The 13,575-nt window shown below is 41.6% G+C and overlaps 2 long non-coding RNA genes across 4 annotated transcripts in view; both read left to right on the forward strand.

The window, feature by feature from the left end:
• Positions 1–2,567: 2,567 nt before the first annotated feature.
• LOC124879751 lies at positions 2,568–3,597 on the forward strand. The gene is made up of 2 exons (XR_007041109.1): positions 2,568–3,179; positions 3,302–3,597. It is a non-coding gene; the product is annotated as an uncharacterized LOC124879751 (long non-coding RNA).
• A 1,954-nt stretch (positions 3,598–5,551) lies between these two features.
• LOC124879645 overlaps positions 5,552–13,575 on the forward strand; it is a 56,291-nt gene continuing 48,267 nt past the window's right edge. For all 3 annotated transcript variants that reach the window (XR_007041072.1, XR_007041074.1, XR_007041073.1), the window contains exons 1-2: positions 5,552–6,220; positions 7,119–7,231. This is a non-coding gene — a long non-coding RNA (uncharacterized LOC124879645). The remainder of the gene's footprint in view (positions 6,221–7,118; positions 7,232–13,575) is intronic.

The following is a 13,575-nucleotide window of genomic DNA, read 5'->3' on the forward strand; positions in this document are numbered from 1 at the left end:
CGTCAACCTTCAAATAATCATGAACATTTATGCACTCAATACTTGGTCGGGAATCCTTTTGCAGAAATGACTGCTTCAATGCGGCGTGGCATGGAGGCAATCAGCCTGTGGCACTGCTGAGGTCTTATGGAGGCCCAGGATGCTTCGATAGCGGCCTTTAGCTCATCCAGAGTGTTGGGTCTTGAGTCTCTCAACGTTCTCTTCACAATATCCCACAGATTCTCTATGGGGTTCAGGTCAGGAGAGTTGGCAGGCCAATTGAGCACAGTGATACCATGGTCAGTAAACCATTTACCAGTGGTTTTGGCACTGTGAGCAGGTGCCAGGTCGTGCTGAAAAATGAAATCTTCATCTCCATAAAGCTTTTCAGCAGATGGAAGCATGAACTGCTCCAAAATCTCCTGATAGCTAGCTGCATTGACCCTGCCCTTGATAAAACACAGTGGACCAACACCAGCAGCTGACACGGCACCCAGACCATCACTGACTGTGGGTACTTGACACTGGACTTCTGGCATTTTGGCATTTCCTTCTCCCCAGTCTTCCTCCAGACTCTGGCACCTTGATTTCTGAATGACATGCAGAATTTGCTTTCATCTGAAAAAAGTACTTTGGACCACTGAGCAACAGTCCAGTGCTGCTTCTCTGTAGCCCAGGTCTGGGGAATGCGGCACCTGTAGCCCATTTCCTGCACACGCCTGTGCACGGTGGCTCTGGATGTTTCTACTCCAGACTCAGTCCACTGCTTCCGCAGGTCCCCCAAGGTCTGGAATCGGCCCTTCTCCACAATCTTCCTCAGGGTCCGGTCACCTCTTCTCGTTGTGCAGCGTTTTCTGCCACACTTTTTCCTTCCCACAGACTTCCCACTGAGGTGCCTTGATACAGCACTCTGGGAACAGCCTATTCGTTCAGAAATGTCTTTCTGTGTCTTACCCTCTTGCTTGAGGGTGTCAATAGTGGCCTTCTGGACAGCAGTCAGGTCGGCAGTCTTACCCATGATTGGGGTTTTGAGTGATGAACCAGGCTGGGAGATTTAAAGGCCTCAGGAATCTTTTGCAGGTGTTTAGAGTTAACTCGTTGATTCAGATGATTAGGTTCATAGCTCGTTTAGAGACCCTTTTAATGATATGCTAATTTTGTGAGATAGGAATTTTGGGTTTTCATGAGCTGTATGCCAAAATCATCCGTATTAAGACAATAAAAGACCTGAAATATTTCAGTTAGTGTGCAATGAATCTAAAATATATGAATGTTACATTTTCATCATGACATTATGGAAAATAATGAACTTTATCACAATATGCTAATATTTTGAGAAGGACCTGTATAACTCTAATATATCCTCTCTTTGTTTTAGATGTGGCATAGTGGAAGGCACATACCTCCACGCTGCCTGGCAGTGTTCTAAATTGCAGGGGTTTTGCCAAGGGGTGTGTGAATATTTCTCTAACATCCATGGAGTTACGATTCCACTGGACCCTGAAATTTGTTTATTCAGGAACTTTAGGAATTCCAGTCTAGAGACAAATCATTCTAAGAAGCTTACAGAAGTCCTTTTGGCAATTGCTAAGAAGTGTATTGTGATAAAGTTGAAATCGGATGCCCCCCTTCCAATAAAATGTGGCCGCGTCCTCACTAGAACTAAGAAAGTGGAGAACATCGGCCCGGTTCTAAAGTCCTTACACTGGTTCCCTGTAGCTCAGAGAATAGAGTTTAAAATACTTCTGTTAGTCTATAAATCACTGAATGGCTTAGCACCAAAATACATTACAGACTTGTTGTCAGTGGATCAACCACCCAGACCTCTCAGGTCTTCTGGCTCAAATCTACTCTGCAGAACCAGAACCAGAACCAAACATGGAGAAGCAGCTTTTAGTTCTTATGCTCCACTAATCTGGAATAAACTGCCAGAAAACTGTAAAAGCGCCGAAACCCTAAGTTGCTTTAAATCAAGATTAAAAACTTATTTGTTTAGAGCGGCCTTTGACTGGGCCATCTAAACATTATTAGTTAAGTTTTCAGTCCAAATTTCCTTTCATTTTCTTGTCCATCATTCTATTCTCTTTATGTAATTTTTTTTCCCAAATTATTTCTGTTTTATTTTCTGTATCATTGTAATGTTTTTCCGTATGTTCAGCGCCTTGAGTGCCTTGTTGCTGAAAAGCGCTAAATAAATAAACTTAACTTGACTTTGTAAAATTAATAGTTGTGTGACCCTTGATAAAATAACTTACTGGATGCAGAACAGAAGTGAGAGCTTTTATAAGATATGGCAACCATTTTTAAGGTATATGCAAAACTTACCAGCACATTGGATTGACTAACGTCTCTGTACGTACGTTCTAAGAACAATAGACCATCTTTCTCTCCTGGTTTCTGATTTCTATATGTTTTTACACAATAACTAGCTGGTTTTGTCATGTCATTGTAATTGTATTTTATTTCAGTTGTGTCCTACTACTTAAAGGATATTGTTCTGGATCCAGAGCTGACTCTGTCTTGTTATTTAACAACTGTAAAAAAATAAAAATAAAAAAAATGTTTGATTTAAATGTAATCAGATTTTACCACTCTTTGCATGCTAACGTAAAACTTCCAAAAAGAAGTGTCTATTTTAATCATCACATTATTGATCACAACATTATGTTACATTTAAAGTGGCTTTAAATTGTTAGGATGCATATTTGTGTGTCCTGCTGAAGCTCTGATAGATGGAGGGATCAATTTTAGGCCAAATCCTGTAGAGATGCTTTAGTTTAGTTCATCTGACATATAAGGAGTAATCATTTAGCTCAGTTCCTGTGTCCTCTTGCATGTTTGTGTTCATGTGTCTGTCTTCGACCTTCATGCCTATTGGGTTGGGGGGGGGCAGAGGGTCAATCTTGTTAACCTCTGCATTGAAGACACATCATCAGCACACAAACACACACCCTGATCCTGCAGGCAGAGCGTGGCTTTCATCGCCCAGCAAACATCAGATCTGGCAGCAGATCAACCGTCTCTCCCTCATTAGCTTCACATGTTTCTTTCCATCGTTTTCCTGTTGGTCCGTCTGAAGAGAGGTGGTGGCAACAGGGGGATGGATTTTCCTCCTGACAGATGGGATAAGCACAGACTCGGTTTTAGAGCTGATGTTCATGGAGGCGACTTCAGCCTGATTCATTATCCAGGTGTCTGAGGTGTGACGCGATTAATGGGCCTGAAAGTGAAGCCTCTATTTAGGGGTTCAGGGACAACTTATTTGTTGTTGCAGTGCTGCCTGTGGTGTTAACCTGTGACCCCTCTGACCTCTGACCTGCAGCTCCATCCACGCGTCGGGAAGAAGGCCTGTCACGGCGGAAACATCCAGAACATTGCAGCACAGAGAGAAGATCAAAACCACAACGCGTGTTCAGGATGTCAGGATGCTGGATGGGAATCAGTGCTAGCGGCTGCAAGGAGGGATCGGCGGTCAGGGTTTGGATTTGTTAAAAGCTTCCCTGAGAATTTAGCTGGTTGAAGAAAAGGGAACTGTCAGGTGCAAGAACCAGGTGATCTGGATCAGGGACGTCTTGCAATAATAAACCTGAGTTTATTGAGTCAAAACTGATGCATCATTTATCAATTTCAGTCTTTCAGCTTGCTGTTTTGTGACCAGGATAACTTTATTCAAGTGGGTTAAGGGAGGAAATAAGTTACTGGAATAATAAAACAGTTTTGCTGCGGGAAAATATTTTTTAAGTTAGAGAATTTAAATACACTGAGTGCATGCGTGCTGCTGCTGCTGCATGCTACATATAATACAGCTCCATGCAGCCCCTTTGCTGCAGCTCTCTTGTCTTATTATGATTTATATTTATAACATCAGCAGGAAAGCGTATTTTTAGCAGTTTTCCTGTCTCCTTTTAAACAGTAGGTTGTATTTTTACACTAAAATAAAACATGATTGTGACATTGCAATATTATTGAATGCATCACAGACCATATTATTAACTCTTCCTGTGCTTTATAAACTAGGTTTATATCAGGATGTACATAAAGGACAGAGTCCATTTAGCTGGTCAGTTACATCATTGGTAAACAGAGTTTAATGCATGCTCTCTGAAAAACAGAGGTTGGACAATGAAACTGAAACACCTGTCATTTTAGTGTGGGAGGTTTCATGGCTAAATTGGACCAACCTGGTAGCCAGTCTTCATTGATTGCACATTGCACCAGTAAGAGCAGAGTGTGAAGGTTCAATTAGCAGGGTAAGAGCACAGTTTTGCTCAAAATATTGAAATGCACACAACATTATGGGTGACATACCAGAGTTCAAAAGAGGACAAATTGTTGGTACACGTCTTGCTGGCGCATCTGTGACCAAGACAGCAAGTCTTTGTGATGTATCAAGAGCCACGGTATCCAGGGTAATGTCAGCATACCACCAAGAAGGACGAACCACATCCAACAGGATTAACTGTGGACGCAAGAGGAACCTGTCTGAAAGGGATGTTGGGGTGCTAACCCGGATTGTATCCAAAAAACATAAAACCACGGCTGCCCAAATCACAGCAGAATTAAATGTGCACCTCAACTCTCCTGTTTCCACCAGAACTGTCCGTCAGGAGCTCCACAGGGTCAATATACACGGCCGGGCTGCTATAGCCAAACCTTTGGTCACTCATGCCAATGCCAAACGTCGGTTTCAATGGTGCAAGGAGCGCAAATCTTGAGCTGTGGACAATGTGAAACATGTATTGTTCTCTGATGAGTCCACCTTTACTGTTTTCCCCACATCCAGGAGAGTTACGGTGTGGAGAAGCCCCAAAGAAGCGTACCACCCAGACTGTTGCATGCCCAGAGTGAAACATGGGGGTGGATCAGTGATGGTTTGGGCTGCCATATCATGGCATTCCCTTGGCCCAATACTTGTGCTAGATGGGCGCATCACTGCCAAGGACTACCGAACCATTCTTGAGGACCATGTGCATCCAATGGTTCAAACATTGTATCCTGAAGGCGGTGCCGTGTATCAGGATGACAATGCACCAATACACACAGCAAGACTGGTGAAAGATTGGTTTGATGAACATGAAAGTGAAGTTGAACATCTCCCATGGCCTGCACAGTCACCAGATCTAAATATTATTGAGCCACTTTGGGGTGTTTTGGAGGAGCGAGTCAGGAAACGTTTTCCTCCACCAGTATCACGTAGTGACCTGGCCACTATCCTGCAAGAAGAATGACTTAAAATCCCTCTGACCACTGTGCAGGACTTGTATATGTCATTCCCAAGACGAATTGATGCTGTATTGGCCGCAAAAGGAGGCCCTACACCATATTAATAAATTATTGTGGTCTAAAACCAGGTGTTTCAGTTTCATTGTCCAACCCCTGTATATATATATATATATATAAATATATATATATATATATATATATATATATATAAATATATATATATATATATATATATATATATATATATATATATATAGGTAAATATCAGTTAGCGACCATAGCAGCAACATTAAAATTTTTTATCAATATCGTCCAAATTTTAATCTTGGCATCCCTAAGGAAAGGAAAATGAAAATCTTTTTTTTTGTAAGACTAAAATCGATGACTTGTTATTTATGTTCATGAATTAGAGGAAATTTTGGGCAGCAGAGCAGAAAATGTTTCTTCGAGGGTTTTTGGCAACAGCTGATCAGCATCGGAGATCCTTTTTTTTTCCAAACGTAAAGCTTGAAACATTTTAGGCTTCCACTGGTGTTCAGTTGGTCTGAAAACTGCCTCCATTGGTTCTCCCAGGTGACCTGTCCTCCCTTCTGACCATCACGGTATGACGGACGTTTTGTTCCTGTCTGTGGATCCGTTTGGACCCTCACAGAGGAATCTGGAGGTGGGCGATCCTGGACATGTAGGTGCCAGCTCTGTCCAGCTCCAGAACCAAACAGCACCACATTATGTTCAAAGCTTGTTGCCTCCAACATGCGAGAACAGACATCTCACATTCCTGAGCCCATTTCACAAAGTACAATAACTTCCTTGAATTCTTCGACCCCGCAGACGGAGCCAGGGCACATCCTGTTGTCCTCGCAGCACTTCCTGCACATACGGCTCAATCTTTCTTGCTTGTTGCCACGGCGACAGGAAAACACTGCAGTCAGGCTTCACAGGCACGCTAACAGGTAGCGCTGGAGCGCTCCCATTGGCTGGTGTTTAGATGTTTTTGGCATGGGTTCGCAGTCTACCGGTAATTAATAAGAGTTTAAAGCTTCCACAAACTGTTTGAGTTGATGTTTACAGGATTATTTCAGGCTGGATGGATCAGAGCGAGAGCTGGCTTTATTCGGTTTTATTGTTCTAAATTAGAACCCTGTTAAGGCAATATTTACTTACAAAGCTTTACAGAAGTATTCACACCCTTTCAAGTTTTTGGTCTTATTACAACTTTCAATGTATTTCTGGGATTAAATGAGATAAACACATACAGCAGTAGAGGATAACTGTACCATAGAAGGAGAATGAGTACAAATCTGAAACATATGGGGGTGCATTTGTATTCATTCCCCTTTACTCTGACACCTCTAATTAAAATCCTCTTCAACCAGCTGTCTTTGTTAAAAATGTTCATCTGTAGATGCTCAAAGCTGGTAGACATACCCTGAAAGACCTGCAGCTCGACCTTCAGCAAGGTTCTACAGAGTCAGTGGAGCTGACCATAAAATCAGGCCAGACTTTGTTTCTTTTTCCATCCACAGCACAGTTACGCACTGCTTTGTGCTGGTTTGTCACACAAAGTCCCAATAGAACCAGGCTGCTGTGAGTTTGCCTCGCATCACTGCAGGAACGGTCAGGCAGCCGATGGACCCCTGTTGTAAGAGATTTGCTGTGAGAAGCAGAAAAGCTGCAGCAAATACATTTGTTTGGCATCAATGTGATCAAACATCTGACAGAATCTCATACACATGCAGAGGGCTTGGTGGAGGGTCACTACATGAGCTCGAGCACCTGCCCCTTCAGCCTTGATGGGTCCCTTTTTTAACAAAACCTTTCATTAGTTTTGTTGTAGGGTAAAATAAAAGTATAGTGAAATCAATATCTCAGCTGTTATAACGTTTAACCCAAATGACTGTGGGTCTCCTCCACAGTGTGATCATCCTGCAGCATCTCACCTCCCTGCCAATCGCTGCGCTCTTACCTGAGGCAGCACAGCGTGGGAATCCATGTGAGCTTAACTGCAGGAAAACGGCAAAACTTTAAGGTAATAAACATTAGGTCATTTTTTTATCCTTCCATAAAAACTATCCAGCAACCTGATGGTTAAACCGACAACCCATGGTCACAAATCAGGAAGTGTGATTGCTGGTTGGCCTTCAAACATGTTGGCTTAAAAGGTCAAACCGAGGATAAACTCCAACATGCATGTACTGAATGAGAGAATGAGAAATCTTTAGGTTATCATCCTCCTCATTTTTTATTCTGTATTAATGATAAACTTACCAGCTGCTGCTGCTTTCATAGGAGGCAACTGAACAAACTCCACTCTACAGTGTTGAACGTTTTACTCCTTGAATAAACCTTGAGCGCCCGCACTAGTAAAAGGTCTCTGTTCATAACCCATCTGGTTCTGGATAACACTTCATGTGGTTCCACCATTTCTGGACCTTGGGTGTAGTAAGTGAGGGGTTTTAGGTGGTTCTGGGGTTGGAACGACACAGACCTCCCAGAAAACGTTTATTGTGATGCTCAGCTGAAAACACACAACTAAAGCGTGTTAAAACCCTGAGGAATTCCCTCCATCAGAGAATGAAAGCCTGTAAAAGCTGCTCCCTGTTTACTGCAGCTGTTTGTTGTTCAACAACATTCCTGCTGCAGCTCAGCGTTCATCCGTCAGCTTCGGACAAACTTTCACTTTGGGAAACAAGAAGAGGAAAGCCGCGGGTCCTCAGGGTCTCTGCTCACCTGGGAGGAATGCCTTTCCAAGAAATAAGGAAACAGCTGGCAGCAAAATCAACTGATGTTGAGCACCATAACATCATAACAAGAGTTTGTTTTGGTCCTGTTCTGTAAATTTGGGAGCAAGTCTGCTTCTGTTGCAGCGGAGGAGGGATGCTTCCAGCCCTCACTTCCTGATGGGATGTAGGGCTGAGCAGCTTGTTGTTATGGACGGGGGTGATGGTTTGTGACATCATGATTCCAACGAAGGCTGTTTACCTGCAGGCCACGCCTCCATCTGCAGCCGCCGGTAAACAGAGACTCAGGTTTACTCTGACCTGCTGAAAATGAGCCTCACTGCCAATCAAACTGTTATTCTTCAGGTTCAGGTTTGGTTTTTTATGGTGGAAGCAAACTTGAGATGATGAGATGTTTGTGACTCTTACACTTTTCTTCATGATTCACCCCATATCTTCTCACGCTGCAGAGATTTCACACGGTTTGGGTGAAGCGTATCAGATGGCATGCCGGATGCCTTCCTCTCTGTCAGGGTGTGGTAATCCTCGGCTATTCTGGAGATTGAGTTGTTATCTGGAAAAAACCCCTACACAACCAATCCCCAAACACACACAAACAACGTTCCAACACTGCGGGAATGTCCAGGTGTCCTCCCTTAGAGTCTCTGGGTCCAAATACCTCAGAAAACTAAACCCATTTGTCTTTTGACTCACTTTGGAACAATTTTGGAGGTTAGACAATAATAGGAAATTGTCTCTTGTCTTAGATGAAAATGGTCAGGTGGTTTCTTTCTAATCATTACAGTAAATCCGACCAATGCTGCCGTCACAATTTAGTTTTATCTTTGTACCATAACAATCTAATCAGTCTGATATTTATCTACATGGTTCTGATTTAACAGCTTTTCTTTGGTTGCTGTTGTGTTCATGCAGACAGAAAGTATCACAGATGCTGCAGGAAAAGCCATCAAAAACTCAACACTATATAAAGTGTTGCATTTTTAATTTTTTAATTTTATTGGGATTTCGTGTGGGGCAGCACAGTGCCACAGTTGGTAGCACTGGTTCCTTGCAGCAAGAAGGTCCTGGGTTCAAATCCCAGTCTTTGGTCTTTCTGTATGGAGTTTATATGCTCTCCCTGTGCATGCATGGGTTCTCTCTGGGTACTCCGTCATCCTCCTCCATTATAAAAACATAACTGTTAGGTTACTTGGTCTCTCGGAACTGCCCTGCCCAATATGAAAAATGACTGCTTGGATGCAATATTTAGGAGGTTGTTCATCAGTGCATTAAACTACTCTATTTGCCTCTTCGATGGACTTAAAATGTTTACATTTGATATGCATCTAATATGAGAAAGCCCAGGAAGAGTGGATATTGTGATGGGGAAAAGAGATTAGTAATAACATGAGGGTGAATCCAAATTGATATCATCATAGAAATATTTAGTAATTATATTGCAATTTCCGTGTCAATATTTTGCAAACCTATTACATGCCAATCATGATATGAGGAGGAAAATAAACACATCATCACCACCTTGAAACATGATAGTGGCACCATTATGCTGTGGGGATACCTTTAATCAGACGGCGCGCTTCACCTTCCAGCAAGACAGCAACCCTAACAACCAAAGCTACAATGTATGGGTTAGATCAAAGCAGATTCATTTGTTAGAATGGCCTAGTCAAAGTCCCCCCTAAATCCAACTGAGAATCTCTGACAAGACTTGAAAACTCTCTGAACTCTAACTATTTAGTAAAAATAAATGAGCTAAAATGTTAGTTTGTAGTTTAAAGCTGGAGACAAACCGCAAAAGACCTGCAGTGAAAGGAGATTTGACTCAGGAGTATTTACTTTGTGTTTGTCCGGCACATAAAATCCTAATAAAACACGTTGATATTTGGGGTTGGAATGAAACAATATATAAAAGACGGGTTATTTTACAACAGATTTATTCTGAACCTGTGAAATGCTCCATGTGAGGAAAAAACAAAGCTTTTAAGAAGCAGCAGAAATTCAGTGAAAACAGTTTTTTCAATGGAAACCAGTGGGTTTGAGTTGTCAGGATTTGGGTCTATACTGGGAAAAGATCCTGTTTGTCCAATGATAATGTGTTTGGCCCATTCTTTTACACTCAAACTGCACCACAGTGTATAGCATGACTAACACTACTACAGTTTTCTGTTTGGTTCAGTCATGCTAACCTGAGCAGGTTTGCTGCATGTTTGAGCTGCAGTCAAACGTCTCACTGATTGGTGCATCTGAATGTGGCACCTGAAGTTATTTCTGTACAGAAATAAAAGTATAAAGCTTGTAGGCTGTTAAACAACACCTGGACAGGAATTTAAAACCTTTTTTTATTATAGTTTTACCTGCCTACAAAAGTAATGCAACTCATGAAAGTCACCTTATCGTTGTAAAATTCATTTCCCTACTATCTCTTCTCCTCGTTCTCCTCCGCCTATTCCGCCTCATGATTTACAAACAGAGCTTTAAAGACTGTTACTGTAGGATAACTCTGTGCGGTTTTGATAAATCCAACTGTTATGTGTACATATTTTAAAGTAGAGCTGGATCAGAAGCCATCTTTAGTATTTTGTTATGATTTGATGAACATACAGATAATAAAAGCTGTCTAAGGTGTTTTGTTTGCAAGTGTTAAAATCTTGAAAATTGAATTCTGGAAAAGTATTTTGAAATGGGAAATATGTATGAACTGTGTAAAGCTCCTTATAACAAATACCAAAACTTGAGTCCAGAAATGTGGCGTTTCCGGGTCTCTAAGAACCATAAATGAGTAAGCAGCTGCTGTGTTTTCTGCTCAGGTGAAGCGTTAAGCTGCGGTAGTAACCGGCAGCTATCATGTCAGAAGCTGGAGAAAATCTGGTCCAGATGATCTAAAGATCAGACACCGCCTGTTCTCTGTTTAATTTCAGTTTCATTTCAGGTTGATTCTTTCAGCCTCTCTCGGAAGCTAACGATGGCCAAACGTCTCTACTTTGATCTTATCAATTCAATTAGGGCACAAATTAAATGTGTATTTAAATGTGGGAACTTTAGCGAAGTATTCAACATAAATATGAATGAGTTACCTCAAATGCTGTTGTCTGGATTGCTGCATGCACCCAGAATTTACCTGAGATTCATTGCTGAATCTCAGGTGAGCTGAAGGCTGCAGATTTAAGACGTTGAGCTGGAATCTGCTGTAGAAAGAAACTCTCAAACTTGAGTGACTCATTATTAGCAGGAGCAGCATGAAGAGGGAGTGTTTTGTTGTGAAAACCATTTGGCCCATGGCAACATTTTTTTTTTCTCGCGGCTCCAATCCAAAAAGAAATACGATAGCTCACAGATCAAAGACGGTAAAAGACGAGAGCGACAGAACCTGTCTACCCATCCTAATAAGCTGCTGCACTTTCTCGTCCTCTCTGAGGACGACTGCTCCGGTTCAACCTCAGTAACAAGAAAACAATTAGTCAAAATCATATTTTTAAATACAACAGAGGAACCCAGTTTTAGAAATGACTTGTAATACTTTCATTATTTTAACCAAATTTTTTAAAGGCCTCCTTTCTCAGAACTTCATCTGAACTCAGCTGCTTGGCTGAGAACTCCTCATGTGGAGCGATGCACCTCGGAAGCCTCGAGGCATTCACACAGACTCCCATTAGTCTAATGGTTCAGAAGCTTTGTTCTGCATTGGAAAGATGTCATTAGAGTCACGAAGGACACCTAAGAAGATCACATGATATCTGCATGAGATTTGTTTTTTTCACATTTCATGTAACTTATAAATGATCTAAATCCAATTGGCTGCAGCAGCACAGCCTCAACTGATGACCTGCATCTATAACAAGACATAAAAATGCCAACAACTTTACCTGTTCATAACTGTGGCTGCACAACATTAACAAAACATGCAGCTGTGACATTATCATTGAATATTATTGCATGTTTTCTTTACTTTTCTCTTTTTTTCTGTCATTTCCTCACCCCTTTCCACGAGCTTTAGCATCTTGGCTACAACCGCAAAGTCAAGAATGGTTCTTGCTGTGCTTCAACATGTTCTCAACAAACCTGATGGAGGTTTTTATTCAGTGACTTTTACTTCCAGACTGAATATGAGCTGCTTCATTTGTTCTCACCATCTAAAGGGAAATTTACCAATCAGAAAGTCCTGCAGAGATGAAGTTTGGAGCTTTTACTGTCAGTACAAGGTGTGTGCACCAAGGCCAAAGAGTAAATATATGGATGGCATTTAGAAGAATCAGAAACAAAATCATGTTTATGGGGCAACATTATTGTGCACAAACGGCACATTTGACATTGGTTTCCAGCCCTCACGTCATACTGACATTAAATATAAATATATAATATATTTAGATGATGAGGGTAAAAATAAGGATAAAGGAGCAGTATGTAGTTGAATGTGTATGTACAGCCATTTTTTATAAAAAGAAAAAGAAAGGCAGGTAATAATAGTGAAAATAATCAGTTTCCTGGGAGGTTAGATGTCTACTCAGGCTGTGAGGTGTTCATGGTGTCCATCAGAGTAACAGCTTGGGGGAAGAAACTGTCTCTGTGGAGGCTGGTCTCTTTAAACCGTACTCTACAACGCCACCTGAAGTTAAAAGTCTAAACAGTTTGTGTCCAAGATGTGTGGGGTCTGCAGAGATGTTAGCTGACCTGTTCCGGACCCTAGACATGTACAGGTCCTGCATGGAGAGAAGGTCAGCCCTCTTTGCAGACCTGATTGTTGAGCAGCCACAATAGTGAAGAATTTAGATTGTAAATCCAAGGAACCTCAGATATACCAGCCTATAGTCCTTTATAATAGCAATCAGTATTCATGCCCCTGTCAGATTTAGACTGAGAGTAATGTTTTGGAGCGGTCCAGCTAGGGTCCCGACATGAATCTGATAAACAATCTGTAGAGGGAGCTGAAGATTAGGGTGATGGCAAGAAGTGCAGCAATAATTGTGCCTCTAATTCCAATCCATCAGATGTGGGAACTCGGTCCACCTGGTTCTGAGTTCATGATCTGTTCTTATGGAACCTTCTCTTTCAGTGTGGAAGTGCTGTTGGTCATTGTCCTCCATCCCTTCTTCTTCCTCCTCCATACTGTTGGAACTGACTCAGCATTGACAATATTTAACCAAACGTAACCAGAACAAAGACAGGGAAACATACTAAAGCTTCACCATGATCCAGCAGAAGGTAGGACCTTCTTCAGGAGCTTGCAAAGACTTTATCAGTCACAAACGTTGTTGTGCAGAACTAAGTTGGACATTTATCGATTTATATGCTGGTGACAACAGGATATAAATGTTACATTGTGGTGTATACTGTATGCAGATAGACGTTTGGTCAAGACTATATTGTTCCAGAAGTCTTCTCTCCATCATCAGTCTGGGTTACTTTTGTAAAAGTGTATCTGAAAAAGGAAGATCGATGAGGAAACCTTTGTCTCTTGTGAGAACATCAAACATTTTCTACCTCTGCAATGCCCGACAGAGCTATGAGAAGAAAATGTCAGTTTTATTCAGAAAAAAATATAGTTTATTCATTGAAAGTGATACATTTTTCTCTTAATGTTTCTGACTCCTTTAAATGACTCGTGAAGATTGAGAGGCAGTCTCAGAAACTCTGT

Source organism: Girardinichthys multiradiatus, chromosome 13 (assembly GCF_021462225.1).
Source record: "Girardinichthys multiradiatus isolate DD_20200921_A chromosome 13, DD_fGirMul_XY1, whole genome shotgun sequence".
Taxonomy (NCBI): Eukaryota; Metazoa; Chordata; class Actinopteri; order Cyprinodontiformes; family Goodeidae; genus Girardinichthys; species Girardinichthys multiradiatus.